At 36.3% G+C, this 22,436-nt stretch overlaps 1 protein-coding gene across 4 annotated transcripts in view; it reads left to right on the top strand.

Annotated features, from left to right (window-relative positions):
* The window catches only part of ncalda (neurocalcin delta a), a 31,645-nt gene that overhangs the window by 3,237 nt on the left and 5,972 nt on the right, over positions 1 to 22,436 (top strand). The window contains exons 1-2 of one of the 4 annotated variants that reach the window (XM_047811265.1): positions 10,348 to 10,538; positions 17,670 to 17,677. The gene's annotated coding sequence lies outside the window, so the exon portion shown is untranslated. Of the gene's footprint in view, positions 1 to 6,151; positions 6,220 to 10,347; positions 10,539 to 17,669; positions 17,678 to 22,436 lie in introns of those variants that run through there. The other 3 variants (XM_027149305.2, XM_027149307.2, XM_027149308.2) reach the window with 3 other exon arrangements.

Raw genomic sequence — 22,436 nt, 5'->3', positions numbered from 1 at the left:
GCCCATAGTCGAATAGACTTGACTTTGAAAACCATTCAACAGTAAATAATTATGTGGTGGAGTGTTCCAGAAAATAGAGAGCTGTTACCAACATGTGTGCAGATCTGAGTTTGATCACAGCACATATTTAATGCCAATGGTCAGAAGAAAAAGCCAAGTTAACATGCTCTGCTTGTTAAACTAACAAATTTAATGGCTGACTAAATATACCCTGCTGTTATCTAAATCCAAATAGAGATTATTCCAAAAAGAAGTCTGATCATGTCTTGGTCTTATTCAAATACATGACTATCAGTAAGAATTTATCCAAGCAAAGTAATTAAATGAAAATTACTATTTTCTGGGAAAAATTGGGGAATTATTTTTGATGGAAATGGTTCAAACCCACCCCATGAATCCCTCAAATGAAAATTAGTGACAATGGTACAAACAGAAACAACATTCACATGTATTAAACAACATGTATTTTGCCTTTTCTCTGTCTTTTTGCAGTGTTTGGGCTGGCACACATCTTGTTAAGTAAGGTTTGAGATGTTATTTCCTTTGTGGTAGAGCATAAAATTGGTAACCAAAAGATGTTTTCTAGCTCCTGAAGTTGGTTTGCTGTAATTTGCAAATTGTTATTTTTATCCTTTTAATATAATCTTAGTTTGTTTACTTGGAATGCTCAACTTTCTGTGGGTATGCAAAAATAAGAAACTTTGGAAAATATTTATTTAGACGAGAGCCAACATAGCACTTGTATGTTTTCTGGCTTGCTATTGTTTATGTAGGTGATAATTGGCACCTATTTGTTGTGAGAAAGAGAACTAGAATTGGTTTAAAGAAAGATATCTAAGCACTAGGAAAGTCTGGCCAAGTTGTCATTTTTTTGTGATATTCAAAATATAACTATAAACTAAAGCATATCACTTTTTTGCAGATTTTTTCTGGTTTGTATTTGTGATCATATTTCAGAGGGATTCGAACATGTTTAGCATCTACAAATATAACAGCCACAAACCGCTTATATTCAGGACAGCATGAGAGTAAAGTAGGACTGCCAGTCAACCACAGAACAGACACGTGACTGTGCTATTCACCATCGTTTAATGTATCAATGTAACACAATTTCAATTAAATAAAAATCAATAAATTGTGGCCATCATTGTTGAAGTATCATAGCTTTAAACTGTGACCTAATATGGCTATGCACAATTGGTGTTCAGAAATATTTAGGTACATTTGCACAGCTGTCAGTTGTGCAGACCTGGTGACACATTCATTACCTAAGGGGCATGTGCATCTTTCAGTCTTTGAGTAATTAACTCACGGCTGTGTCATTGGGAAAACAAGGTCTGGGCAGGCATTTGCTCTGCTGCTTGCCTCAATAAGTAAAATCAAGTGCTAGTCTGACAATATCTATATCTGTAGACTCCCAATAATCTGAGAGTACATGTTTTGCCTTCAACATTGCATCAATGCGCTTTTTATGGGAAGCTCCTTGTATATTTACATGCATCTTCTGTTAGAGCAGTTATGTTTGTGTGAGCTCTCAGAGTTTGTCATTAGGAGTGATGCAGAAGAAAGCATTGCAATTTTGTCTTTTGTGAACTGCAAAAGCCTGTGATTCATCAGACCACACACACACAACAATCGTCAGAAACCCCTGTGCAATTAGTACGTTTGAACATAGGAGTTTTTTTAATGAAGAAAGCCAAAATCAAACAAAACTCCGAGATGAATCCCACTTTTTTCCTCTTAGTTCCATGTGAAATAAGTAATAAAATGTTTGTCCTTTATTTTGGGATTTCAGTATCTATTATAGACACAAGTAAGCTCTATTAGATTTGAAATCTGGAGCTCAAACACTCAAGATGGTGCAATAACTAAACCAGAAGTTAACAAGTAGTATTTAATATGTCTCTCTGTATATTTGTCTAGAGTTGTAACAGATATCACCCACTCAGATCTGTTGGCCGAATGTAACCACAGATTCATGATGCGTCACTAAGCCATTCATTGTTTCGGATTCATGAGCAGCCAGTCTTCATGGAGAGGTGTGAAATGTTGCACACGGTTTGCCTCAACAGAAAAACCACAGCTAGAGCAAACACATTAAAGCCTCCATATGAAATGAGATGGGAAGTTTTTTGTCTGAGTGGGTTGAGAATCGTGACTGCTGGTTCTCTCGTGAGAAAGCACAAGTAGGTGTGCTGTATCTCCCCCTCACATGCAGACACACACCTGCTTGCAGCTTATCTTCTGCATGCTGTATTTTGTGCATTTAAGCAGAAACCCACATTAGCACGGCAGGTTTCCAAGGAGACGAGTGTGCTGCAGTTATACTATCTTTTACCTCTTAATGGTGCTTTATTCTTTATTGCACAGAGAAAAATCATTTTAAAATTTTGGGCCCTTTAAGTCTTGTGTTCCCAGTTGTCCATCTAAAACCGTTTAAATGAATATTTGGGCCCTGTTAGGACCAGGAATTAACATTCTGTCTCAAGTGGACAACCAAAAGTATATAGCACTTTAAACGTGGCATTTGGAGTTAATCTACAGTCTTTTCTGTGTTTCTCCTCTTTATTATGTCACTCCTCTGCTGCATATACTATCTGGTGTGTTTGTATGGGGTGCTTCAAATATTTCAGTCATATGAAATGAAAGAAATTTTATTGTTCTGTTTACCCATTAGCTTAGCAGTGGAGAACTCTACAGTTAAGTGCTACTTTAGTGTCTCCCATTGATTACAGAGGCAATGTGAAGAAATCTCACAGTCAACTGGGGAAAGTGTTCTGACTTGTGAAAGTAGCAGTAAGTACCAAGGCTACATATGACTATGAACATGGTAGCCATCATGTGGACACACTCATGACCATAGTCTTTTTAAAGCCTGCACACTGTGGCAACAATCAGTGATAGTCGAGGAAAAGTATACCACAAATGGTAAGGCCAGTTTTTAATCTGTATAATTTTGTTTTTTTTCTGTTTTTAATGTGATTTTTAGTACTTTTACAAAATCCACTGAATGTCTTCCATTGCTTTATTCTATTTTAAATGGGAGTCATACTTCATCATTAATACACACTTATTATTTACAAAACCATTTTTTACATCATTGTATTTTATTTTATTTTGTTTGCTTCTCTGTAACAAAAGAACATGTTTCTAGAAATTTTATTAGAAATGTTTCTTTGTTGCATTACATTATCTACACCATTGTTAGCATTAGTTTAATTTTTTTATTCTGAAAATTCACAAAGTAACAGATTTTATACACGCACTAACACTTGATATGGAACATCTGTACATCTACAAATTCATGTAATTATCTAATAAGCCAGTCATGTTGCAGCAGTAAAATGCATAAAATCATACAGATACTAGCTTCATAATATTCACATCAACCAGATCAGATTCAAAGCAGAATGTGGAAAAAAATCCAGTGATTTTGAGTGTGGCCTGATTGTTGGTATCAGATGGCTAGTTTAAGTATTTAAGGATTTTCATTCACAACAGTCTCTAGAGTTTACACAGAATGGTGCAAAAAAAAAAAATACACTGAGCAGCAGTTCTGCAGATGAAAACACTCTGTAAGTGAGAGAGGTCAGCGGAGAATGCCCAGACTGGTCTGAGCTGACAAATCTACAGTAACTTTGATAATCTTTCTGTGATAAAACATCAGAAGACCATGTGGTGTTCCACTTGACACTCGAATCAAATCAAATCAAATTTTATTTGTCACATACATACAGGGTACGATATTCAGTGAAATGCTTTATGCAACTGTCTGGTATAAGAATAAGAAAAAAAAAGAAAAAAAAGGGATAAAAAAAAGCAAAAAATAAAGTATAAACTATATAAGAAAACTATATGAAAATATAGATGAAGAAATAACGTATATGCATAAATATTAGGGCTGGGACGATTTACTAATCTGGCGATTCAATACTATCCCGATACTTTTGTGCCGATTCAATACATATTGCGATTCTGTAGCTATTGCGATTCATTGTTTAAATTGTGATTTTTGTTTGCTTAATAAAGATTAGACAATGGCAAATACTTGATCATACCCTTAAAGAGACTGTATATGAGTTATATTAACAAAAAAAATGCATCACATCTTTCTGAATTTTTATTTCAGGAGCACATACATACATAGTGCATAAAGAACCTTGAACCATAAAACTTTCAAGTACCAAAAACTTGAATATAATATTTAAATGTGCAACAAAATGACTAAAAACAATACTCTCTGAAATAAAATAAGTGCTGTTAAACTGTTCCAATAAATAACAATAAATAAAAAAGCTCCGGAACAATTTATTTAAAATTGAAATAGATTTATATAAAGATTTATTTATTTATGGGCTGTCAGGGTTACATAGGACTCTGTAGCTCGCGATGCGACTCGTTGAGCTTTGCGTAAACGTTTTTTTTTACTTCTGACGCAACCTCGTCATAGATTTTAGGCACGACTGTGTCTGCGAAAAGCTTCTTCGATGGAATAACGTACCTCCGCTCCAAAGTATGGAAATATTTAGAAAACCTGCATTTTCCACAACGCTATAAGGTCAAATGTCTTTGCAGATAAAAAGAGCAATCGACTCTGTGATGCGTTTTGCCTTCTCCGAAGTGCGATGGTAATTTACTCAATGTCACATCCAGAGTTTGTTGAGACGCTGCAGGTTGTTTGGCGTTCAACCTGAAATTCGCTATAAAAAATATGCTATCACTGTATGGCAGAGTTTGCATACCGTTTTAGTCATGTCCAGCGCAGCTCTTCCTGCCAGTGTATAAAATCCAAAGTGTTTCCACACTTGTGATTTAAAATGTGAAGGTGCAGAAACAATTCTCAAAGAAGTTTGCTCCCCTGCCTCTGCCATGGTTTAGCTTTCTCGCGCCAGCTTAAAACGGATACGACGTCATCTAATACAGACAACAACAAAATACGTTTCGCCCTCTGTTGGAATAAAAGCGATAACGTCTTCCCGCCACCTCTCTGGAAAAGTAAAAAAATTAAATATATATCGATTCTGAGCCAAACAAATCGATCTCAAAATCGTTTTAAAAAGAATCGCGATAGTTTGGTGAATCGATTTTTTTCTCCCACCCCTAATAAATATACATAAATGTGTATGGTTTTTAAATGTCCTTAAAGTGTCCAGGTGCAGTACGGTGTGTAAATAGTGTATAAAGTGGCACTGTGCTGTGCAAGTCCAGAGTTAAAGTGGTCCTGGTCCAGCACCGTGTGCTGTAGATGTCCTGCAGGTCAGGGAGCTCAATGTGGATGGTACGTTCAGCTGACAGCACCGCTCCTGCTTTGTGCTGAAGTCCACTACCAACTCTTTAGCCGACAGTAGAAGACTATAAAAACGTAGCCTGCTCTGATGACTCTCAATTTCTGCTGAGGCAAAAAACATAGTAGGGTCAGAATGTGACACAAACTGCATCAATCTATGGACCCAGCCAGTGGGAAATGTTTTCTTGGCACAATTTGACCCGTTAATTCCAATCATCACTTGAATGCTAGAGCCAATTTGAGTATTGTTGCTGAGCATGGGCATTCCTTCATAACCACAATTTATTATCTTTTAATGGCTACATCCAGCATGATAATGCACAATGTCACAAAGTAAAATTCATCTCAAACTGTGATGAGTGGAGGGATCATCAGGGGTCTTTCCAGTCAATGGATCTGAGTCCAGTAGAACACCTTTGGCATGTGGTAGAATGGGAGATATGCAGCGTCATTGGGCACCAGAGAAATCTGCAGGACTGTGTGTGATGCACTTTTGTCAGCATGGACCAGAATCTCAAAGGAATGTTTCCAAAATTTTGTGGAATTCATGCCACAAAGGATTGATGCTCAGTACCCAGTATTTGTGTAATTTTCCTAATATAGTGCTCAGTGTGTTTGTTCAATATGGTCTGGAATAGAAATATAAGGCAATGAGCCAATTCTACATTCAGGGGGCCACAAAATTCCTGCTGGCATTGTAGTGTACAGTAATTAGGTCCACATAATCCATGAGTCAAGTGTTATGTTATCTGTGCAGCCTGGCCTTTTGTGCTCCCAGTCCTGTAGGACTGCATTAATGACAAAGCCTTAAAATAACTCTGTTTTGGAGGCCAAGACTAACAGGCTTCTGTTTTTCCTCTGCAGATTAGCTGGCTCTGGGCTTTTCTCTCACAACAGTGGGGAACATCGCAGACGTCCAGCCAACTCTGTAAGTGAGTACTAAGTGTGGGATTGTGTGCATTTGCTTTTGTGTGTGGTTTATTGATTATACCATTATTATTATTATTATTATTATTATTATTTATATATGAACTATATTGAGGTTTCATTATCACATTAAATACACCATTCATTTCGCTTTGCTTGAACATTGAAGAGAACTTTTGCCATTCATTTTGTGTTTTGTGACCTGACCTATGACTCGGGAGCAAACTAACAGCAGTGTCTGCTCTTGTTCCCATGACTCACTGGCGAGGGGAGATCTCTGGCCAGAGATTCCCATGCTCTGACACACACTTCGACCCAGATCACTTGCACACGTGTGTGCATGTGTGTGTGTGTGTGTGCGCAATCCCATATGGCTGCAAATGTTAATGTTTGTATACTGATAATAAAAATGTCAATGAATATGAGTCATTTAGTCTGTGCCCTGAACAGCATAACTGAGGTAAAGAATACAAGACGTATTGCTAAACACTTCTATAAACTCAAAATGTTCATGGCTGATGGTAAAAAGATAAAAGCATTTACACAACAGTTTTATTCACACAAATTAATTAAATCTAGTACATATGTATATCTTGTATCTTATATTTTTTTATATATAAATAAGAAATAAATTCCTGGTCTGTACATACATTAATCTGCTTACTACATGGACCACTGGTAGCTAGGCAACAGCATAGATTCCTCTAAGCTGAGCTGCTACTGTCATCTGCTCGTACAGTAAATGTTACTTAAATAAATGCAAATACGGCAAAACCAATGCATTTGACTTATGAGATGATGTGATTTGTGATGAATGAGTATGACATTATTAGGTCAAATTCTAAATCTGCTATTTGTCTTGTAAGCCACATTTTCCATTTGCATCCTTTTGAATGCGAGTACGCAATGCATATAAATGCCATAACAATTTATTAAGTAGTCAGTAAATTATAATGTTCAGAAAACCTTTGCACACTCTGGCACTACCCTGCTCAGAAGAGTGTGCAAATGTCCATTAGTGGTGTGATGATCTTGGTGCATAAATGCTGTGCTGCTTCCAAGCTCTAGTCTTCCATTTAGGGGAAGAGAATATTCACAATGCTTAACTGCACATACAGGTCTGGATTACTGTATCCCAAATTAATGATGTAATGGAGGCTTTCATGTCTAGTCCTTTATTTGATTTCTTTGTTGGGATTCCAGCAAGTGGCATAACCTTGTTTATATTCACAACATAGCAGCATCACTTTTGTTTGAAAGTATTTATTCCTTGCATTCTGGTGATTTTACTGTAGCCTCTCGATTAGAATGAGATTCCAAGTGAAATATCCAGTTCTGAAATGGCCGTTAAGCAGTAGCAGGATTTTATAAACTTTAATTTACACCATTGTGTTAGACTGATAAAGCTTGAACAGCTTTAAGAGCGTCTGTTAGGATACGTTTATTTAACGCTTCACTATTTAACACTACTATGGCAGTTCTGCCGATACAGATGTTGTACAGTAAGCAGTGAGAGTCCTGCTGTCTCCTGTTTGTTTTTTTTATTGACATTTCAGATTTCAGATTTTCAAAAAAATACCAGTCTTCTGGTAGGTAGATAAGTGGAATGCACTGTGTTAAGTGAGTAGACATACTACTATACCATATCATCATTCTCTGTGTTTGTTCAGACAACTTGATTAACTTTAATATTAACCTCTGGTCACAGTGTCTTTAAGAGGAAATTTTACATTGCGTAAAGAGTATAAAATGTCTTACAGTTGTACAGGTGCCTGAGCAGTACAATAAAGTGTACATGGGTTACAGAGGTTATAATTAAATAGACCACCAATGGTTTCAATGTCAAATTAAACCTGCATAGTATCAAGTATCCGTTTGGATGTTAACACATGCTCTATGGCATATGCAAGCAATAATACTCTTATTTCAGCTTTTATGATTATTATTATTATTTCTTTGTTCATAATAGACTTTAATATATTACGTATTTATTGTGTTTTCAGTATTGTAAAAAGGTGCTTTTCAAAATCTGCCAGGCCAAATGTTTGAAAATAGTTCTTCATAAACAGCCGATTACTGTTTAAAATGTCTTAAGTGTATTTTTGGCATGAAAATAGTAACAAAAAAATTAGACTTTGTTCATTGGTTGAGGAGGTATTGGCAACAAGATAATACTATAACTTTATCATTTGACTTGGATAATCCCCTTCATATAAAGATCCTGAAGGTTTTTTAACTTGTATGTACTTACACAAGCTCTAAATGTTTCTCCTTTGTGATTTGAGAGTTAAAGGCTCTTCATCAGTGACAGAACCATGCCCTTGAAGACTTGTTTCCTTGACCTTACCCTTTCTCCATAGGCACCTCTTTTTTCTCTGTTTTAAATCCTTAGACCTTTATACTCAGCAGGCATCCAGATGCTAATCATGCCCCTTGTATAGAAATGTGTTTTTTCATGCTCAATGGACCAGGAGCAAGGTTGGCTCTGTAACAGTGACCCACAGACAATGAAGTGTCTCTGTTCCTTTGTGATGTTACAGCACCGTTAGCTAGTAGCTCCTCCAACCAGAGAAATACGCAAAATATGTATGATGAATAAATACGCCTATAAAGGAGACCATGTATATACTTTTACAATGATGACCTTTAAATTTCAACATTTTCTGAAAATTTATATATAACATGCTATTCGATATGATCTAATTCTGTAGGTTATTTCTATTTGTACATTTTTGACAATAGTTTATCACCACACTCATCCATCATCGTTGCCCTCGAATGTTTTATTAGTTTTATTTTGCATATCTGTCTGTCTCTGTTCACACATTCCTTAATTAGGCTATACAAGACACGTGTGTTTATAGATTCAGTGTTACAAGCTTCATGAGTTACTTCATAGGTAAAGACAACAGCAGGGTAAGAAACAATATGCCACTCTTAAAATTCTTTAAACCACAATTTGGAGGTCTGAAACTTTTTTCTTCCTACTTTTATATATCTTTCTCGCTAATTATGTATTTAAGTTTAATCACTCATTCCAAAATTAGGCTACATAAGAGGTCTTGTACAGGAATATTTACATCAGTGTTCCATGACTCCTGCTTCTTACCACAGCATATGGAGATAAAGGAGACACAGTTTGAAGATGATGTGATTTATTGACTTGGACCTAATTAATAAAATATAAATGATTATGATATGAACTCAACTGTGTGGAACAGGGGACACTCGGAACATGGCACATAATGATGTTATCATGATGTTAATCAGGTTTAAATTTGAAATATCAGAAATAGCAATGTTATGTTAAAACCATAAGAAATTTGATTTATTTCCTGTAACATCAGCAAGCAAGTTAGTTAGCTGGATTCTACAAACATTGAATGAATGCTGACCTTACCCTTGCGTGTAATTACCAATAATGCAGCTTTCTTTGCTGTGATGGCTAATCGATGTGGTGATGCTTCTTGTGTTCATGTGGGGGAGAGGATGAAGGACAAAAAGAACTATACATTTCTTGCTCTATGAGAACCTGTGTAACCAATGCCAAAAGCAATTAAAAGGGGGGAAGTGAAAGTATGAACCGGTCAGTGGGGCTGCGAGCAGTTGTGTGGGCCCCCTCTGAGGCACTACTGGCTGCAACAAAAGAATTTTTGCTTCTCTTGAATGGCCGTGGAGTGATTTTAAATGAGGCTGTTGAAGCAAAGCTTCACCAAAAATGTACAGGACAAGTAGTGAACATTCAGTGTCAATTTATAGAGATATTACCCCGATATTTTGCTTTCTCTTTTCGGCTGCTTCTCTCTCTCTTTTGCTCTCTCTCTTTCTCTTTTGCTCTCTCTCTCTCTCTCTCTCTCTCTCTCTCTCTCTCTCTCTCTCCCCTTCTGTCCCTCTCTTTCACATTCTCTCTCTTTCTGTCTCTCTCTCTCTCTTAAGCTCTCTCTCTTTCTTTGTATGCATGTGTGTTTTTTGGTGAATCTTTTTTCCACAGTCTCTGAAGGAGATTGACCTATTGAAATAGCTGCACAGCCATGTCTCTGTTGCCAGGGCAACGAAGGCTCACTTCTGCTTTTGATGAGACCATGTGACTGGAGTTTGCGTCACGAGGGGAGGAACTCCGTCCGAGTTTGCTTTTTCATTCGGGTACTTGCAGCTTTGTAGAGTCTTGGAGTTGTTGAGTTTGACGAGGCTGATCTATGAACTGTTTGCTGCCTACTCAGTCCTGCTGGGTTTGTATAGCTGCCTGTTGCTGTCTGCATTTGAGACTCGGGGAAATTTGCGAGGTTATGGACTTCTAAGGACTTGTTTTGACTAAAAAGAAGAGGTATGTCTCTTCTGTGCTATTAGCCAAGTATCATTCGTGCATCTCTTTTTGCATGTATTGCTAGCAGAACAGATAGATTACCACTTCATGTATTTTTCAGTCACACACACATTCAGTTTTCCCTGATCACCTTCCCTCACCATCCACCCTGCTTTTCTCTCTTTTCCTTTATTTACTGCAAACACAATTACACTTATTCTATTTCCCGATTATTTTCTCTTCCAGTCTCATTCTTTCACATACTCACCCACCTACATTTTTTCTTGCTTTCTCGATGTGTATCTTTCTCGCGCTCTCTCTCTCTTCCGGATATGAGGTCAGTATATTCCCAAGAGGCTTGCCTGGTATTTATTCTAATGCTGATGCTGCGATTGGGGGGAACTTGATGAGTGTGGGGGTAGAGGGAAGGAGGGGGATAAAAAAAAGATTACGGGATGGATTATGATTTGAGATTACATGGATAATGGGGTTGTTCTGATATCTTATACATGCTTGTGTCACACTAAAGGATGGAAGTAAATCATAAGAAAGGGCTAGTGAGAGAGACTGAGAGAAAATGGAGATAGTTTGATCTCTGAAGTATTGCTGCTCTTCTCTTTTCCCTTATCGCTTCTAATTTCCTTAACATTTCCCCTCCTACTCCTTCACTGCTTTCATCTCTCCCACTCCTCATCTGCTAAAGTGGTGTTTTTGTGTGCAGGTCTTCAGCATTTAGCAGAGCAGCTGTGCCTCTTCTGCCTGCCAGAATAGCTTTGGAAATATTTTGCTTTTTTAGATGTAGCTTTAATTTTTTCAGACATTTGTCAGTGGGGCTCAGTCTATATTCTACCAAGGCAGGCTACAGAAAATATAGTACTCTATAGCTTATGAAATCATATTGTAAAAGTAATTTATTATGATTGTGTGCCTTTAGATGATTGAATGGTGCAAATCAGTGGTGGAAATAAGGATGTCTCTCTGCTATGGCTGTTCTGTCCATTTTTCTCATGCGTGCGCACACACACACACACACACACACACAGACTTTCTTTCCTTGTTTTTTTGAAGGCCTGTTGACAGGCACAGACGCACATGGAAGCTTCTTGGAAATGAGGATAAGATGCAATACTGGCAGCTACATCAACACAGCCCACACGTGTAGGAGGAGATTAGGCTCTCAGCAACCACTGCTATTGTGTGTTATCAGCCTTGTCTGTTATTACAGACCCAGATTGTGTGCGTGTGTGTGTGCGTGTGTGCGTGTGTGTGTGTGTGTGTGCGTGTGTGTGTGTGTGTGTGTGTGTGTGTGTGTGTGTGTGTGTGTGTGTGTGTGTGTGTGTGTGCATCAGTTCTCAAATGTAGTCCAAGTTTTGGACAATAATAAAATTACTATACACCCATCAAAACAAGGGTTCTGCGTTTATCATGATTTTGATCCAGAATTTGTACCTCCTGTGGTGCACTTCTATGTCCCAATGCTAATGTGAAAGTTTGTACAGTGCACTCTACAGAGTAAACGAAGAGCCTGTTAAAATCTACGTGATATCTGGATCACAACAGTTTTAAATATTTTGTTTGTTGAAGTGGCTCGGTGCCTGCCTGATGTTCGACCTTCTCTGAGTTTATATAATAAAATTTAGTACCTGACTTAGGAGGCGGCCATGGCCAGCATCCATTCTTCAGATCATAATCCCAGGATTAATATTGAGCGCCAGGCGTTGACTGTCTGGAGATTTGCACAGCTCTGTAGATAGTCTTTCTTTTCTTCTATCTAAGTATAATTGACAGAATAAAGTTTATTAATTCTCACTAAGGAATTAACACTGCCAACTGCTACATGTCACAGTTGGTCTTGTGGCACAGAGAAGTGACTTGTAAGTAAAGGCAGCGCGAGGGATACACACGCTCTAAAAGTTTATAGTTTAAATGTGACTGTAGAGGAATGTCAGGGCATCAGATGTTCAGTCAGATAACTGTGATGTGAGGATTAGCATTAGGGGAGTTCAGTGTACACGTATTCAACTCCGGTGTGGTGTTGCTGTTTGTGATGCATTTCTTTATACTTCCTTGATATTATATATGTAAAATATTTATGAACACCAAACCTTTTAGAATTCACAGATGTCCAAATCATTTGTGCTAGGCTTGTTTGTGGAGCTGTGAGGCAGTGCACAGACATTGAGCTGTCAGGGACAGCTGTGTCTGTGTCTCCATTGTAACATTCTCAATGGCCCGATTGGAGAAGTTCAGAGGTCACTAAGACTTGTCTCAATATGGGTTTGGCTTTGAGAAAAGGGGTCTCAAGTTGTTGCTCACTGCTAGAGGATGATGTGGAGTCTGCAAACAGTACGAAACTGGATAATAAATATGTTCAGCTTATTTCAATATTGTAACACAGAAACATTTATTTGCACTACAGATTTGTGAATTTAAGCCCTTTACCTAAAATAACCTAAATAACTATGAATGCATTAATATAGTTTGAAAGCTTTCATCTTAAATAACTATGTGCCTTCAGTAACATCTCTTTGTTCTGGACTTTGTATTAAGGACTCGTATGAAATGCGTTCAAATGTCTCCTCAGCCATAGGAATGGATGTCCATCATCACACAAAAAGCCAGGCACAGCTGCTTGTCTTTTGTAATTCTTTAGTTGTGCAGAGTGAAAGTGAAGCTAGACACAAAAAGCTCAACATTATTTTTATTTATTCCATTGAATATTTATTTTCTGTTTCTTTTTCAAATAATTTAGCAACTGTTGTTGCCTCTGCATTTTTATCTCCTTCTCTCACTGGTATGCTGATGACTATCTGTAGTTTTATTTTTATTTTTTCCATGTAAGACGTTTTATTTGTTACTCCAGAATTCGTCACAGCTCAGCTGCTATTAACAAGAAGTAGATGAACCACTTGTCTTTCAGTTGTCTTATACTTCATAAAAACTGAGGCAATACTTAGGCCTATTATGGACAACTTTAAAGAAATAGAATTTAATGTTTTCCGACAAACTGTAAATTATTAGACATTATGGAGGCTTATTATGTTATCAATCTTTGCATCCCTATTTGCAGAAAAAGAGGTCAGCTAGAAATGTCATAATGTGAACAGCACAAATAACCTTTAGGCAGGAGAAAGAACACTACAGGATATATCGGGGTGACTGTGTACATGCTTGGCCACAGGTGTAGAGAGTGAGAAGCAGGGATTCCACAAGTGATATGACTATTGCACACTACAGTCTCTCAAAGCAACAGCAGAAATCGCTTCATTGTTCACACTGTACATTGTTGTATAACATCCAAATTTCAATATTACTTACCCTCACATGTCTTCTCAAGAGTAAACTAATTATGTGCACTGTCTGAAAGTCTGTTAAACAAAACTCAACAGTTTTTGTAAGAAAGAAAACATTTTCAGAAAGCATTTCTTTTCGATTCAAACTTATATGTGAAACAATGAAGACGAACACTTGCACAGCCTCTACAGCATGTGGGTATGTTTGTGGAGCATGTGGGTATGATTGAAAAGTCACAGATTGGCTTTAAATCTGTAGATGGTGCTGTTCCAATCTGTCTTTCATGTAACAACATGCACCAGGCTGCTAGTCATAGCGAATCGTTTTTACACGTGATAACATTTAACAAAGAATTACTCCTCATATAACATCATATCGAATACTGTTATCAGGCATTATTTAACTTCTCACACTGTTTAACAAACACCGTCTGATTCACACCCAGTTTAGACACTGTGGAAAAATTTGTCAGTCAAAGCAAAATCGTGTGAACTTCGTGCCCAAATCATGTTGTTTAATCCTGGCTATGGTTAGTGCAGGCTGTGACTGAAAAATTGAAGGTACTGGATAAAATGTTTTTGTGTATCTGTGGCACTTGGCCTTATGGATGGACACATCAGTACTTGAGATGTTGGCAATATCTTTAAACAAAAATCAGTTATAATATAAAAACATAAACTGTCTGCTAGAATGCAAAGTAAATAAATAAATCAAATATCGTAGGATGCACTATTGATGGGAATTATGGGAATTACCAGTCATCTTTCATACACTCAGAGGCTGCTGTCTTTTCTGACATCATGATGATCTGCTCTCCTGAAGGTTTCATCCTTCTCACAGACATCTCTGAAGCATCCCCTTCTGTAAGAGTTGAGATCAGCAGCTTTAACAACACACTGAGTGGCATTTTATAAAGCTGAAAGCAATATTCTTATTCTCTCACAATCACTGGCACTTGCTATATCTAAAAAAGAACAAGTAATTAAATAATGAACAGATGGCCTTATGGTCAAAGAGACTTTGTTATTGTAGCTGTTCTGACCTCCACGTGTGTGTTAGCTGTTTCAATTAAACTATTATGCTACAATTGCACACATAGTAATTTTATCACTGCAAATCAACAGTATTCTTCTGTAATGTCGCCAGAAGACGTTCTTGATATTGGTTGCCATAGTAATAATGGTTCTCGGTGGGTGGTGCAACGATCATTCCACTAGATGACAAATCGTTTTTCTTTTGCCAATAAAATGAAACATTTTTCCAGCATATATATGCATCATATTGTATGGATGAGGAGCGGATCACGTACGTTCTACTGTTTATTAAGATTTTTTGTTTAAAAATTAAAAAAAAAAAAAAGTAAGATTTCACATGCATTGGTAGTCGCTGCACCAGGACGTTCCATATTTAAATAAGTTCATCTTTAACTCGCAGTAATTTTTATTTTTTCCCAACTTTATCACATTGCTGTACACGGCCACATTGCAAATGTCACATGAATTGGACCTTTGCTTTGTAAGAAAAAAGAAACTAATTATGCTTAATCTAATGTTTCAAGGACTTTCAGTAATTGTCATTGATCAAATTCTTCTACTTGTAATTCAGTCTGATGTATAAGTATAAAAACGATAAAGTTTTTCATACATTTTATCATGAAATATTAATATTTAAATGCTTGCCTTTGAATTCAGCTTTCAGCAACTCTCAACCAAAACTTGTCATGTCAAATCAAGAAGCTTTTATTGTCATTTCAACCATATATAGCTGTTGCAGTACATAGTGAAATGAGACAACATTTCTCTAGGATCATGGTGCTACATAAAACAAAGACAGGGCTAAGTAGTCCTAGCCACATAAAGTACAACGGTGTAACCTGGTGCAAACAGTGCAGGACAAGACAAACAAGACAGACAAGACAAAAGACTGGGCAGACAAAAAGTTACAAGACAATACAAAAAGTACAAAAAATACAATACACAAAAGACAGTAAACAGAAACGGCGCCGACCGACTAGTGTAAATACTGTATGTGAATACTGAATGTTCAAACAATATTTTGTGCAGTAATACTAGAATGAAATACTAGTCACTCACTCAACGTCAGCAAGAGCACTGTAGTGTAATTTTACCAGCATCTTCATCTATTGTTATAAACACTGCCAAAAGAAGGACAGCTGCCCCAGTGGCAGTGGATGCACTAAGTTGCTGGAAGAATAAATAAATCTGGAATAAAAATAATAGTGGAAATATGATGTGTAGATTCAATTTATTAATAGCTTTGTGTGTGCTGGTGTTTTTTCTCTCTCTTTCTTTTGAGCTAGCAATTCGAGCCTGCAGTATAGGGGATAAAAATAAATGAAGGTGTTGAATGGTCTGAAAGGTTGGATGGGTAATGCTGTCTAGAACAGTGATATTGTGATGTTCCTCTGGTTCATGTTAACCAAGCAGCAGTCTCATGGACCGTGTTCAGGTAAGGATGTGCCAGGCCGATGTTAGGCTTTGCTGTCTGTTTTTCTGAGCCACTGTGCAACACCTGCAAGTGCAAATAAATCAAACCTGTACTACTACTTATATAATTCTTCAGAAAAAACAAGGAGTAATAAAAAAAAAATATAGACGTTTGTATAAACTCGTTTGTATAGAGATTAGATTGGAATGCAAGCCTCAAACATTTCCTGTTGTACTATCACATTTTCATAGAGTCTTGGGCAATGTCATTTTAATAAACACACACAGTTATGCAGTTAATATAACAGACATATGAACATTCTCACTGTATTTTAGTATTCATGAAAAAATGACATAAATATGGAAGTAAAATTAAGAAGCTTATTTATCAGTATTGGCTTTTAGGTTACGTAAGACTTTTAACATTACCCTCCGGAATAGTATTGGCATTTATCCACAGAATTCGTTCAAATAACCATCAATAGTCGAGTTTGACAGCTATGCAGCTGATTTATATCCCAGTCTCTTAAGTGACTCATCAGCTCTAAAGTTTAGAATTTTACCATGAAATCTTCTGTTGGATTCTCTTAGGCTTTGATTTGGACTGAGCCATGTGAATCCCTAGACCAGGCTCCGTTTGTTTGGGGTAATTGCTAGAACCTTACTGCTGCAAGGGCATAAGGGGATGAGGTGAAAGAGAAGGAAAAGGACACTGCCCTGTAGCCTTTCCTTCCTCAGTATTTACCACATTTACATGCAGGTTATTATATTATTCATATTATCCATATCTACTAACAATGAACTCAATAGTAATGTTGATTTACTACTAACACATTTACTTTGTAATTGTTTTTAACACATCTATTTTTATTATGCTCTGATAAAACCTGATTGTTGCGTCATGTGCCACTAAAAATACTTCATATATTGAACGATATTTTGAAAGGCTAAAGCCAGTTGCAAATCAATAGAACTTCCAGATCTATGGATCATGTAAACATGAATATGCAGATTGGAAATGCTCCAAGTTCTCCTCCCATCCCAGATGGCAGGCTGGCTAACCAAATGATAAGAAACTACATTGCATTTGTCACATGTGACACAAAATGAGATTTCATGGTCTTTGTCCTTATTTTGAATCTCAGTGATTTACTTACAAAGCTTGTAACTATAGTTCATGCTTTGTAAATATAAAACATCCACATTATAACCATTTATACCGGTTTATGCACATTTAGTGAAAAACCTCTTAAAGGATAAATGATAATTACCTTGTAAACATTTTTCTGAAACTGAATTGTGGTTTATTAAAGAACCACGGCTATTTGGGCTGTTATTTATTTACTTGTTTATTTACTGATTGATTGATTGATTGCTAGCTGCCACACCAGCTAATGAATGGTCCAGAAAGCTACGTGACATAGAAATAATCAAATTAAATTGTGCTTGAGTACATGACTTCAGCAACAGAAATGGCATGAAAACGACTGTGTAATCATTTGCAGATATGCATATGCATAACAAACTGACATAACATGATAAAGAGCTGGGTCAAACTTCAGTAGACACGAGCACAAGCAGGAAATAAAAGTGCAATAATAAACTAGTTTAACTGAGACAAGAACCTAAAGTGCATAGTTCATGTTTCATGTTTTTCCCTCTCACAGTGTTAGGTTCTGGTGTGGGGCATCTATTTTATTTTTTTGTTTCCATAGCAACAGGGCAACCTCAGATAATTAAACACTAGAGTCTCCTGGGTTTTTACTGAGTTCTAAATTAAACCGAGGTGGTTAACGCTTCTGTATTTAAGATGTTGCAGACAAAAAACATTATATAACACTAAGCTGATATTATTATTATTATTATTATTATTATTATTATTATTTTATACTTAAATTATGTAGTACATGTTGTACTTTGGGACAAATACACTGGAGCAAGGGAACTTCAAAAGTTTTTAAAAGGTGCAGTTAGCAAGATCTGCCAAAAAATGCAATAAATAAATCATATGTCCTAACAGTTATCCAGTTAAATAAAACTGTTTGTATTTTGTAAAACTGTTCAAATAATTTAAAACCTTATACAGATTGCCCTTACAGTCCTGTCCAGAATGTATTTGAAAGGATTGATAATTCTGCACCCAGCTTCATTGCCTTCACTGCTAATAAATTACTTGGTCATGGAAAAGCACTGCTCCTGTTCTCTCTGGCTTTACTGTGCTTCTTGTAATACACTTTAGCCGAGTCCTTGACTTAAGCAATTGTTTCTAGCAAGTTCTACATATTTTCCAGGTTATATATACAAGTAAAAAAGATGAATTATTGCCCTTTTACTTGGTTGGAAACAGTCACTGAACACCATATGTACTCGAGAAGGTTATGATGAAGCAATATTACACAAGCAAGGCTGAGCTTATACTGATTATTGGCACAGCTTCAGCCAATCACAGCCATGCTGGTATTCAGTACAGGTTCACAACTGCCAGTATGATGTTTCTCTATTTCAACATTTCTGTAAACAACAAAATAATTTTGTGACATTTCTGCCACAGTAGTTTTATGCAAATTTTGTGTTGGTCTTAGTTCATTCACTTTGACCATTAGTTAATAATATGTTTAGATATTATCAGATCAAAAGCACATGCATTAGTGCTCGAATTACTAATGTATTTTACTCTCTTGATGGTTCTCTAGTCTCCCACGCTTACCTATCAAATGGAAGCTTTTATCATTAAAATGACTCCAGGTATCTTTTGAACATTTTTGGGAATCATTATTTATAAATGTTCAGATTGGAGACAAGGTTTTAGAAGTTTCGTGACTTGCCCATGGTGAAAGATTCAAGGCGCTAATGATATGAGGGTTTTTGTCTCTTCTCCAGGCTTTGACCATGATAATGAGAGTAATTGACCAATTTTGGCAGGTGCTTAAGGCTTTCATAAAGCACAGCCTTACTGTGTTACTCTCACATCACTCATGAAATTTCCACTTTCTGTGTGTGAGCAACACATTGAGGTGAACTCTGCTTCACTCAGACTCAATCAGTCCATGAAATGTTCAGAACAGATCACCATGGCAACAGCCTGATGACTCTGACTAGATCTATTACCTGCTCTTTATGGAGAGACGTCTAGAGAAGGAACAGGGCAGTGTTCCCCTTATTTCTGCAGCTTCCAGGCTGCTGTATTCATTCATATTTGTCTGCTGAATTGTTAAGCTGAATAATCCATTAGCTTCACTATTGTCCTGAGACGAGTGGCTTGTCAAAGGATGTGGATTCAAGTATAATCCACTTGGGGGGTTGGATGTTCAGGTGCATTTGTTAATATACAAGTTGGTATATTTGTATTTCTATTTGCATTACATTTTTTAGGTTATTTATTTCTCTGACCTTTTAAATGTGCTGTTTATAGTGTGAAGCTGTGTATATTTAGAATATTTTTATAGAGAAATTAAACACAGCATATAATTTGTGCATATATGTGAGATGTTCAGATATAAAAAGTGACTCATTTTCAGACTTACAATAGCACACAGCTTTCTTCACAGTGGGTACTGTTTCATGCTTGTTCTTGATACATGAGTGCCGTTGCTCCTGAGAAACGTATAATAAAATATGATGCTGTTAGGGCTGTGTCTATTTATGGGGTTCCCATGGTAACATGCATAAGCAATGTTAAATTTCAAATGTGGTTGATTTTTTTTTTAAATATACCATTCATGCACCATATGCTTCGATTTAATAATAATGAATTAGATAACTAATTAGTTTTCTGTATGTATGAATGGCAAAAATCAAAAACCTTCCCAGATTAATGCAAGTATTAGCCTGAGACAGACGTCAAATTTGAATAATTGCATTGGTGAACTAGAGTAATAAGTAGTACTTACTAAGTACTAGTAATAAGTAGTTTTTCTAAATTCCTTTTGCTCAAATAGTAAAGGGAAGGCTTAAGGCAGACATTGTATTGCAATCATCTGGAGTTTGAGAAGAACAACACTATAGATTCAGAATCATTGATTTTAATCAAACAGACATAGTTTCTTTTTGTGAGAATTGTTTATTATGTAAGACTAAATAAAATGTCTCAATTTCAAATGAAAAATTGAAAATGAATATTACAATGTTCTGAATGATTATTAAACCGTGTAAGGAATCACACACATCGGCTTGAGCTGTGGCTCATTGATAAATTCAAAGCGGACCAAAAAATATTTTTGTGTAATAATATTGTGATAGTAATATTGTTATTCTGTATTGCTATATATTAAATGCCATTGAACGGCTGCTAGACAAGTCGGTTCTTGTTTACAATTTAGCCACATTAACTTCTCGACAGCATCTCAATTTCTTGCCATTAATTACACAAAAACACATCTTATCTGCTGTGGAAAGTGTAAACTCAAGAAACTCAAAACTCTTTCCATAAATGTTACATAAACATCTCAACTTCACTTGATTAAATATTGTGTTAGTTGTTAATTAACGACCATCTATGTCATCTGCTGCTGTGAAGTGAAAATGTCTTAAGGACAAAAGAGATGACAATCTGCTTGTTATTTACTTATCACTGCTGTGCTAAATAATTTGTTAATCAGCGTATTATTGTTCATTCTTATTGTACCTTCATGTAAACAGTCATGCAGAAGTCATTCATAATGACACCATGTCAGTGGCTTATATTCTTCTGCTCTGTCTACAACAGTGGCTGTGTGTAAGTGTGTGTGCACAGACTAAGAGTGGGTGATAATATATGGTATGAGATAATGAGTAAGACTTCATGCCTCTCACCATGTAAGAGTGAGCAGTAATTTATGTAATCTTCTATTTTAAAACATGACTGTGTAGCTGAACGCTAGGAAACTGTGTTCCTTATTTATTTATTTTTAATAAATTACTTGCCCTCAAAGAGGTTTTGAGAACAGATCTATTGGGTTAAGCCAGATAAGTTATCTTGGAGGGTACATCTTTCCAGATTGAGCTAACTGACGTGAACTGAATTTAGATCATTGCATTCTAAATTTGGCTTGCTGTCTATGAGGAGTTTTGCATGTGAAGCTTTTTGCCCAGATCCTCTAGTTTCCTCCAACAAACATGATTTTGTTTAAATCTGTGACTCTAAATTGCTTTACGATAGACTGACCTCTCATCCAGGCTGTATATCCACTTCATTTACAGTGTTTCACTTCCACTCTGATCTGATCATAAGTAAATGGTTACTGAAGAGGGATGAATGAGCTAACATATTCTCCATATTCTCCAAACTTGCTGGAATCATCAAAGTTGGCGTCCTCCTTTTCTGAAGGACTACAATTTATTAATCAGTTTAATTAGAAAAGGGTGAAAATAGTAGACGTATCAAGATGTAAGTAGCTTCATCTAACTAGATCATGGACCAAAATTCACCCACCACTTGAAACAACATGAATTAGACTGGCACTAAAACTTACACGTGATCACTTGAAGTGGATACTACAGTACCATTAACTTGTGTGAGATTGTTACTCTAATATTAGTGTATGAAATAAATAACTAAGAAATATGATTTGATAATATAGTGGAGAAAAACATTCATTAAAATTTCAGTTGTATAATCAAAAAAAGTCATTTGCTAATCAAAAGTTTATTTATATTTTTGTGTCCTTTTATCACTTAAAGCAAGCATTTTGATCTAAATCTATTGTTGTACTTTGGCACTCGTTTAAAGATTATGTATGTTAGTACTTTTGCAGGTGACATTGGACTAATATTATGACTGGAATATGACTATTATTCCACTACTGGTTTTATTAAATTGTTAATATTATGTATTAAGTATTAAATGGTTTTAGTATTTGAAGCCGATTTTAAGCTTATTATTCAGCAGAATGTGTGAAACCCACAATAATGAATTTTCTTGCTTACCACCACTGTAGACCAAGCCCTCGGATTTTTGTTTAGGGGTCATATTCAGTAGCTTTATGGTAATATTTTGTTTTTAGAGAAGCTAAAGCTGCAACTACTGCAACTTCTTAAGTCTATACTGTATCTAGCCAGGGGGAACATTTCCTGGCTCTCAGGCGGAATTTTAAGTGCATCTCATTTATGAAGGTAATGACCCACGTAAAAAGCATAGGTCACTTTCTGATGTTGCTTGTAGATGTTTTTCATGTCACTGAACTAGCTGCTTTACTACAGA

The sequence above is a fragment of the Tachysurus fulvidraco genome, chromosome 3, assembly GCF_022655615.1.
Source record: "Tachysurus fulvidraco isolate hzauxx_2018 chromosome 3, HZAU_PFXX_2.0, whole genome shotgun sequence".
In the NCBI taxonomy this organism is placed as follows: Eukaryota; Metazoa; Chordata; class Actinopteri; order Siluriformes; family Bagridae; genus Tachysurus; species Tachysurus fulvidraco.
This window is presented reverse-complemented; position numbering and strand designations above follow the sequence as displayed.